The sequence below is a fragment of the Pangasianodon hypophthalmus genome, chromosome 13 (genome assembly GCF_027358585.1).
Source record: "Pangasianodon hypophthalmus isolate fPanHyp1 chromosome 13, fPanHyp1.pri, whole genome shotgun sequence".
NCBI lineage: Eukaryota > Metazoa > Chordata > Actinopteri > Siluriformes > Pangasiidae > Pangasianodon > Pangasianodon hypophthalmus.
The window spans coordinates 18,859,870-18,870,823 of record NC_069722.1 but is presented as its reverse complement, the minus strand read 5'-3'; positions in this window follow the sequence as shown (position 1 = coordinate 18,870,823).

Below are 10,954 nucleotides of genomic sequence, written 5' to 3'. Positions count from 1 at the left end.
AACACACCCTGGATGGGACGACAGTCCATCGCAGTGCCCATGCACGTACACATTCACCCATTCATACCTCATTCACAACTAGGGGCAACTTAGAGTAGCCAATTCACCTACCAGCATATTTTTGCATGTTGAAAATTAACCAGAGATTTCTGTACAGCTGCTTTGTTACACTGTCCATTGTTAAAAGTGTAAATAAAAATTGAACTGAATTGAAGCAGAGAACTGGGAGCAAACCCATGCAGACACAGGGAGAACACGCATAGAATGAATAATCTGACCTGTACCATGTAAAGTTATTCCAAATGCCATGATTATTTAAATAATATAAGGTCATTTATTTTATATTATTTGCTAGATTAAAATACGACAGGAAATTTTAAAAATAATTTGTCTCCAAGTTGAAACTAGGATATCATAAATGTCTAGTGAATATATTACACATGCAGTAAAGCTACCATTGTCCATGTCTCTCTATGCCCCTGTCTTATTCTCAGAGGTCTATCGATTTGGATGCAGATGATGTATTTTCACCCTTCCCCCTACAAAGCTTTTCTCTTTTCTCTGACATACCCCATACATCAGTAGACCCAGCTGACCCAGCTTCTTCACCAATAACAAGAGGTCCTTTCTTCTATACACCAAAGTGCATTAGGCCCAAATCACATAGTATGACCATCAAGGTTTAGCTTAAAACTGTTACCAGATATTTGTGTAGAATATTTATGCCATTACAAAACCTTAAAAAGTTGCCAAACTATGCCATAATGGCATAACTATTAAACACATGAAACATATCAAAGGTAATTTTGATGATTAGGCACAGTGTGGAGCACTGCAGGATTAGATGGGCCCTTGACAATTGTAGCACGCACAGATTGCATATGAGATGGATAATCATAGAGCAGTTTAAAGTTGACACCCTCTAGTGGCCATATTAGTAAATAAACTATCAGCAAAGTATAAGTGTATATAATATATATAATAATATATATTCTAGTCATCCTAAGATTTCCCTTCATATTCCTCCTGATGTTCTCCTTTATGATAAATGCATTTTACTGGATTATATTTATCAGGGTGTGGTTGATGCCATCGACAGATACGAATGGAGTTGATCTTGCATTGTCCACTTTCTGTCAGGCAAACCACAGAGAACAAACAAACAAACAAACAAACAAATGTAGTCATGAATTTTCTTCCCCCGCTTTTGTCCCTAATTTTAGTTTTGGTTAATTCCCAACCCAGAGTCACCTCTACCCTATCATATGTCAGCTACCATTTGGGGAGGGTGAAGGCTATCATGTGCTTCCCTGAGACATGTAAAGCCAGCTGCATCTTTTTGAACTGCTGCTCATTCTGCATCACGGGGCTGTGTAACACACTCGGAGGAAAGCACTATCCACCCCCTTTTGCATGCTTGAGCTCAAAGAAACCCATAATTGTCTACTGTCACTGTGATTGATAGGGGAGAGAGAGCATGCCATCCCTCCCACCCAAAATGGACAGCCAATAGGGCAAACACTTTTCTGTTGTGGCACTTGCAGTGTGCTATGAATTTAACTTATTTATTTATGGTCAAGTCTGCAATCCATGTTGGAAGCTAAGCTAGTGCTTAGCTTTGCTGACAATATGGTTACCTTTGGAGAGATGTTTTTCATCCTCTGTATGAAAAGCTATGTCAAGTGGTCATAAATTATGCCCTTTCATAAAAGACAGTGGAGAGAGACAGGCAGAGCAGAGAACAATTTGTCATCTGCTGTGTGAAAAGTCCTAGATGTTGGTATGGAGAAAGTCCAAGATGAACATGGCCATAAAAAGATCTGTGGACATAAGGAAGCACATACTGCCTCCCTACTGCACAGACTCTAGATCTAATTTTTATCTGCTACACAGCAAATGAATTAACACCCAGAATGTGGATTTAAGTCTTTCAGAGTTCATTTGTGTCTAACTGGACTTTTTTTCCCCTGTGTACACTATTCTGAGCAAGATGCCAACCACCCATTTTTGGCATAAAAGCACACAATGGGAAACAGTAGTGCCATGTTGTCCATTTTATCTACAGGCTATGGAATCTCATTCTACATAGAGGGTGTGTTTAAAAATTTGGGCCAAAACACTGGAGGCTTGTAGGATTGTCCTGGGCTTGTGAATATGCTTTTAAAGCATTTTGAGATCACCACTGAGGACCAAGATAAACTCAGATCAAGTCTCCTTCTTAACAGATTATATTAACAAACAACTTGGGCAACTGGATATAACATATACTAGTATCTTATTTTTCTCTACCCCTTAATCTCTCCCTCTCTCTCTCTCTCTCTCTCTCTCTCTCAAAAGCCTGAAGCATGGTTTAACAAAAATATTAACCGTTTAGGAATTACAGTCATTTTGTCTCTCCATTTTCACAGGCTCAAAAGTAACTGGAGAATTGACTTTTAAACAATTTAATGGCAAGAAGTGGCCTGTTTCCTCCTTATTTCATGACAAATTAAAGAGATAAAAGGTCTAGAGTTGATTCCAATTGTCGAAATTGCATGTGGGAGCTGTTCATGGGAACTCTCACTATGCTGTCCAAAGAGGTGTCGATGCAAGTGATAGAGGTCATCATTAGGCTGAAAAAACAAAACAGTCCTATTAGAGAATTTTCTTTATTGGTATTTATTGTATTTTTCATTTTCATACTAGAACTGTGTACTGGTCAGCGCTGCACTGTCTCTTACTGTGCCTATTGGCCTGTTTTAGTAGTTATTGTACTGCCTTGTGCTATTTGCACACATTTGTACGTGCACTTTATGTAGAACTGTGTAGACTCTTGTAGTTCTGTGTTGTTTGATGTAGCACCATGGTCCTGGAGGAACATTGTTTCGTTTCACTGTGTACTAACTAGCTGTACACGGTTGAAATGACAATAAAGCCATGTGACTTGACTTGAGATAAGTGCTAATCGAAGTGTTTGGTGGAGAGGTAGGACTTTAGTTTTTGTTTGAAGACAGCCAGTGACTCAGCTGTTTGGATATCCAAAGGAAGTTCATTCTACCACCTAGATGCCAGTAGAGAGAGGAGTCTTGATGTTTGTCTTCCTTTTATCTTGAGGGATGGTGAATGAAGTCAAGCTGTGCTAGAGGCTCGAAGGGAATGTGGTGCAGAGTGGAGTGTGATAAGTGCCTTAATATAGGTAGGTGCTGGTATTTTTTTGGCTTTGTAGGTGAGCGTCAGTGTTTTAAATCTGAAGTGGGCAGCTACAGGAGGGAACAGTGGAGGAAACACAGCAGTGGGGTGAAGTGGGAGAACGAGATTGAAAATAGATACATTCTGGATCAGATTCAAAGGTCACATGGCACACAGAGGCAGTCCTACCAGCATCGACTTGCAATAGTCCAGTCTTGAGATGACAACAGATTGAACAAGCACCTGAGTGGCCTCTGTGGATAGAAATGGTTGGATCCTCCTGATGCTGTAAAGGAGAAACCTCTATGAGATGTCTAATCCTGGCTCACAAAATTCAATTTGTGCTGGTTTATCTTACACATAAACTACAAAGGCGATCTTTAATTTGCAGTCCAAGCTTTGATTTCACACTTCCCTTGATTCAGTTCCCACTGGCTGTGGTGTCATTCATTCATTCATTGATGGTGGAGGCTTATTTCAATGCTTTCTCATTATGTGTGAAAAGATATATTGTGTAAACTGAGTGTTTTCAGATTATGAACACGCTTTATGACTCTACACTCAAAAAGTTTGTTAGCTTGACAAAATAATGTAAGACTACATTATTCCTGGCTATAGATTCCAGCTCCCCTTGGGAGATCCCCAGAGATTCTCAAGCTAACTGTGAGATATAATTTCTTCAGTGGATCCAAGGTCTGCCCAGGGTCTCCGTCCAGTGGTACGTGCCTGATACAGCTTGAGCGGGAGCTGACCAGGGCATCCTGGTACAGAAACACCTCAACTGGCTCCTCTCAAGTTGGAGGTGCTGATTTTCATCCTAGCCACTTCACGCTCATCAGCAAAACATTCAAGTGTGTATCAAGAATAAAAGAACATCATTTGCAAATAACTGGGATGTTACCTCTAGCTCTCATAATGGAATCCTCTCCAACCCTGGCAGTGTCTTGATATCTTATCCATGAAAACCACAAACAGGAGTGGAGACAAGACACAACTGAGTCCAACACCCACATCAAAGAATTCAATCCAACACAAAAAATGTGGGTAAAACTCTCACTGTGCTCATACAGAGACTGGATTGCAGGTAGCAACCCAGAGTGACCCTCCTGCAGAACCTCCCACAAAAAATGTTGAGGCACATGATTACATTGTTCTGCCCTTGTCTTTCACCTGTATCCAAAACAAATGGTTTCATGTATGATGATACAATCACAAAATCAATCATTGATATTTGGTCCAAGGTGCTCTGGTACAGTTCAGTTATAAGCAAACAATTTTCACTGCTCAGGTTTAGATCTGGAAGGCTGTTCCTTCCAGTCATGCCCATTCAAGTATTTCAATCATTCCCATGAATAATGAATTCCCACAGTACCATTATGAAATTAGTCGGAAGTAATCCCTCAAGCTCTGTTCCACCTTCTCCAAGAAGTCTGAATACTCCAAAGGCTGTGAAATTGGCTCTGTGTGCCAGGGCTGCTCTTTGGGCCTGTCATCTGTTGACAATGTCACAGAGTTACAAGCATCAGTTCTACCATGGGACCTTATCTTCTTGGACCTCAGGCACTCTGAGTCACCCTAACAAATTTAGATGAATTTGCCTTCCCTTCCACCCAGAGAACACAGCCAATTATGTTCTCTTGGCTCTTGGCTATTCAGATGGCACCATCAGTATTCAAATTTGCGAGCCCCTGATGACAGAGTGAATGCATTTCTATTGGGTCACTCGGGAGCTGGTTTGATTAGCGGAGAAAGATTCTAAAAGTATTCTCTTAAAAAGTTTAAAAGTATTCTGTATACTCCATTTTTAAAATGTATCAAAGACTGAATACGGATACTTCAGTTTTATATTCTGAATAACGCCATTACTTGTATTCCATTACTGCTCAGCCCTAGTTATCAGTTTATAGCTGGATCCCAAATGCCACAGAGATGTGTCCTTGCCTCAGCAACAGGGGTGCAGATTCTAAATTACTGAAGGCATAAAGTTCACAATCAGGTTGTTGATTATGGTTCTTCCTACCACAGATGCACATACCAGTAATTGTCCTCATCCATTTACTGTACCTCTTTCCTTCTCTACCACTAACTTGATCCAGGTTCCACAGAATTCAGCAACTAGACCAACAAGTCCTTCTTGTGTGCCCTGAATTGCCTGGCAAAGCCCTGTTTTTCACAGCTACTTTTGCTAGCGGTAGGAATATCCTGGTGGCTTTATCCCCAAGCAGATCTGTCACCCCAAATAGATGGAGAGTTTTGGTACCCCCCTAAACATGTCACCTATTCCTGTTGGTGTGGTCCCTCATAATGAAGTGCAAACTGAAGACTGTGACCTAGCAATCCAGGAAACACTCCTGAATGCAAGAGCCCCTAGTACATTGGCCTCATATGCCCTTAGGTAGAAGCTGTTCCACAAATGGTGTGCACCTCATTGATTGATTCCAGTGTACTTCCTGATTCCCAAAATACTAACTTTTCCTCAGTGACACTAGACAGTAGCAAGTACCTATCTACCTTAAAGGTGAATGTGGTGACCATTGCAGAGCACCACAAAATCATGAATGGCATCTGTCTTTAAGGCACATTACGGCATTTCTGAAAGGGGCAAAGCACCCCCAAGAGCCCAGTGTGGGATCTCCCCCTTGCTTGAGTCACTTAAGGCCTGTCTTTGCAAGACACTGAATTTTTTTTTTTTTGCTAGAGATAATTTCAGCAAAAAAGAGTGGGAGGGCTGCATGTTCTGGTATTAAGCTCACCTTGCCAGATGACTCTGGTGGCTGAACCTGGGTTTTCGTATAGGTTAATCACCTATTTTTGTAAATGAGTCGATTGACCTTGCAGCATCACATGAAAGTGAACCTACAGAACATTCCCTGCTGTTCCTGGCCATGTTTTTCTTTCTGTTTTTCCTGGACACTGGCCCACTGGGTGGTAGATGTCATCACCTGTACACCCCACAATAACATGCTACTCTACAAGGAGTGTCTCATGCTCATGGGCATTACTTATAGCCATTGCAGGAAGTCTGTACTGCTGCTACCTGGGATAAAAGGTTAATAAGATTAATAAATAAAAAGGTCATAAGGTTAAAACCTCCAAGGTCTTCATCATCATCACAAGGTCTTGGCATGCATTCATAAGTGCACAAGAAGGTGTCAAGGACATTCTCACTGTCACCATGGCAGTTACATTTACATAAATAACTAGATTTCTCTGCTTACATGTGGTTCCTAGCAAATGCCAGCAGGTGCTGCCTCTGGATAGAGCAAAGTCAAAGACAAGACATGTGTGCCAGTTGGCCACCTCTGCAAAGCACTGTGGGATGTCATTGTGACTTGTGTATATCAGCATATTAATGCTGGCTGTGGACTGCTTCCTTTCTAAGCCATAAAGTATCTTCCAACATGCACTGGTGGTGTAACCGTGACAACACAAATAGTTGAAAAATGGAGATAACATCTGAAATATTATTGGTAATTGCCTTATGTTTCTTTAAGAAAAGTATATATATTATATATATATTACTCTACTAGATCCCTGAAGGTGTGCTGTGGTATCTGGCACAAAGACGTTAACAGCAGATCCTTTAAGTCCTGTAAGTTGCGAGGTGGGGCCTCCATTGATCGGACCTGATGGCCAGCACACCCCACAGATGTTCGATTGGATTGAGATCTGGGGAATTTGGAGGCCAAGTCAACACCTTGAACTCTTTGTCATGGTTCCTCGAACCATTCCTGAACAATTTTTACAGTGTGGCATGGCGCATTATTCCGCCGAAAGAGACCACTTCCATTAAGGAATACCATTGCCATGAAGGGGTGTACCTGGTCTGCAACAATGTTTAGGTAGGTGGTATGTGTCAAAATAGCATCCACATGAATGCCAGGACCCAAAGTTTCGCAGCAGAACATTGCCCAGAGCATCACACTGCCTCTGCCAGCTTGCGTTCTTCCCATTTGTGCATGCTGGTGCTATCTCTTCCCCAGATAAATGATGCACATTCACCCGGCCTTCCACTTGATGTAAAAGAAAATGTGATTTATCGGACCAGGCCACCTTCTTCCATTGTTCCGTGGTCCAGTTCTGATGCTCACATGTCCATTGTTATTACTTTTGGCAGTGGACAGAGGTCAGCATGGGCACTCTGACAGGTCTGTGGCTACACAGCCCCATACGCAGCAAGCTGCCATGCACTGTGTGTTCTGACACCTTTCTATCATAGTCAGCTTTAACTTTTCAGCAATTTGTGCTACAATAGCTCTTCTGTGGGATCAGACCAGGCGGACTAGCCTTCACTCCCCATGTGCATCAGTGAGCCTTGGGTGCCCATGACCCTGTCGCTAGTTCACGGGTTATCCTTCCTTACACCACTTTTGGTAGGTACTAACCACTGCATACCAGGAACACCCCACAAGGCCTGCCGTTTTAAAGAAGCTCTGACCCAGTCATCTAGCATCACAATCTAGCCATTGTCAAAGTCTCTCTAATCCTTACGCTTGCCCATTTTCCCTGTTTCCAACACATCAACTTCGAGAACTGACTGGTCACTTGCTGCCTAATATATCTCAACCCTTGACAGGTGCTATTGTAACGAGATAATCAATATTATTCACTTCACCTGTCAGTGGACATAATGTTATGGCTGATCGGTGTATATATATATATATATATAACGCAAACAAATTCATATTTGTGGTTTTTTTTTTCAAATTACTTGTGTTTTACTCGTTTTTAAGGCATTTGCTAAATGCTAGGTCTGTGAAAACCAAAAATACTCTCAGACTTCAAAAACTGAAATGTTAGAAAATTCCAAAGGATTATATCATTAGCGTGGATGTTTTCCAACCACAGATAAAATCCACTACATAACTGTAATAGCTCTTGAAAGGCTTCTTAAGCTTTGGTTTTCTTTCTGTTGTCAGCTGCAGGTAGTACAATCAATCATACAACAATGAATGTAACACTAACATAATCTGTGCACAGTCTTTTGCAAGCCAAAAACTCAGTACAACTGTTTGTACATACATGGCACCCTTTCAAGCACCTATTCTTTTGAGCTTTTAACAGACATGTGAGTGCTTGCAACTGCACTTAGCCAAGACCATAGAGTAAAATTCTATGACCCATTGGATATTGGGATGGAAGGGCTATATTTTAGAGTGGTGTACTGCTGTGAGTTGCCTGAGTGATAAATCAACAGAGCTGCAGTAACAGCAGTGCTATTTATTCACTGCCATTCACTTTGTTCTATAGCCATTTCAGACACCATGTCAGCTTCCAAATGAGCTGTTTTAAGATTCGTTGCATAATCAATGTAGTTAAGGTCAGTAGTAGGGTCAGCAGAATATCCCAAATCTCAAATCCAAGAGACGATGAAACATCTGTTCATCTGCTCCTGTCTAGATATCTGAATGTTTCACCATTTTGCCTCCTAAATTTGTGATTTTGAGGAGTCAAGGGCAAAATCAAGGGCAAAATCATGGGGTCACAAGTACACAAGGAACAAAGAAGGCTCAGCCTAATCAACATAGGCATATCAAGACTCGTGCTAGCAAGCCAGGCAAACATGGAGCTTAATTACAGAAGGGAGGAAATTAAGAAAACGTATGTAGAACTACTAAATAAATAAATAAGTTTTGAACAAACATTGAGACAGTATAACTGTTTCTATCTAATGTCAAGGGTTGGATGAAAAAAAAATCAGGGTTATGTACATAACCCAAGACCTTTAAAACATCACTGCTGCTTGAGCCTTGTCTTGTCTTCAAAACATCATATGCGTACTCAATGGAAATGACCATTCAAGACTATAAGACTATAAATAACCAGTCAAGACTACGCACACACCCGGCTGTCCATATGATGTAAAAGAAAATGTCTTTCGTCAGACTACCTTCTTCCATTGCTCCATGGCCCAGTTTTGATACTCACGTGCCCGTTGTAGGCGCTTTCGGCAGTGGACAGGGATCAGCATGGGTGTGCTGACCGGTCTGCAGCTACGCAGCTCCAAGGGCGGGCTGGTCTGTGCATATGGTGGCTGTAAGCCGAGGTATTCCTGAAAAAGGTAGCACATGCTGTGCTTGAGACAATGGAAATTAAAAGAAGGGAATGATTTTTTTTATCAGAGGATGGAATCTGGCTTATAAGCCGGTTCCATTAGCCACAGCATCTTCTTTTAAGTGCTGTGCAAGACATTAAAGACAATTCAGTTCAGTTCAGTTCAATTTTATTTGTTTGTTGTTTTTAGCACTTTTTTAACAATGGACACTGTCACAAAGCAACTTTTCAGAAATCTATAAATTCTGGATATAAATTTTAAATTAATAAATTTATCCCTAATGAACAAGCCAGAGGCGAAGGTGGCAAGGAAAAACTCCCTGAGACTACATAAGGATGAAACCTTGAGAGGAAGCAGACTCAAAAGGGAACCCATCCTCATCTGGGTGATTTATGAATATGAGCATTAGAGTTATTTCTTAATTCATTATAGTTTTAACATGAAGTCTATTTTGTTGAAGTAATCAACTGTTCAATGATGGAGACTTGAGTGCAAAACTGTTTGTAGCAATTGCAGTCCTAAGGCTATTGTAGCAGTTGCAGTCCTAAGCTATCGTAGCAAAACTGCTCATAGTAATTGCAGTCCTAAGCCATCTTTATGGTTTTTTAAGTGGTACCATCCAAAGTAATCTCATTGATCTTTAAGCTATCCATGTGGCGCCATTCTCTGCAGCAGCGAGTGGTTTTCAGGTGATAAGAACTTCAAGCAGAAGTAGGGCATCAGGATGGAACACGCAGGTCCGAAGAGCAGAAGGGGTCAGAATCACTGGTATCTCACGAGTAGTATGTGTAGCTCGACAGAGACAGAAAACGAGAGAGAGAGAGAGAGAGAGAGAGAGAGAGACAGACAGAGAGAGAGAGAGAGAGAAACACAGATTATTAGGTAGCATATTAGGTACCTAGACACAGCACTAATTCGGCCAACAGAAAGATCCTGTGCCATTGATGTCCATGTCCAAGTTTTGTCCATGCTTGGATTTCCTGCTACTGGCACATTACAAAGAGAGATAAGTGACCAATCCGGTGTGTCTCAACTTACACTGAGCCTTATACTCCCTAGTGTGCTGTGTGCCATGATCCAGTGTTTGCTGAATACATCAGAGGGCATCCATCCTACAGCCCTAACCTGACGTCGTTACTGCATATCAGAGCCTTTTCAGGTGCTGTGATGCTGGTTATGTTGCTAAGTAATATTTATTTATTCTTATAGACATTGAGCCAAATATACTCCCACTTCTGCCTCTGATAATTTTTTTTAGCAGCTTAGTAGTCATTTTTAACGTACTGCTCTGTGAGCTTTACCTTTTATGGAGTTTTTTGGGAATCACCAAATGCAAATCAATTGTACTTGCACGCACCTGGTAATTTACGAGTGATTGTCATTTATCAACATATGTATGTGACTATGAAAAAAAAATCAGGGTTTCTAACTTTTTTGTAAAAAAAAAAAAACAACTTGTAAATCTGGTGGATTTTTTTTTGTTTGGTTTCACTTATGCAAACATTTACACGCAACTTTACTAAAAGATTGATAAATGAGGCCCATTGTTACTTAGAAGCATGTCTGAGGTCCTTTAAACTGTTGATATCATATGACCTGAGTTTCACAAGCACATGTGGCATTTCACTGGTTGCAGAGGCCCTCACTGCTTTACAACCATTTATCTGGCATGGACCATACTGTGGCTGCTTTATGTTGTTTCCAAGAGTATAACTTACCAAACACATGTTA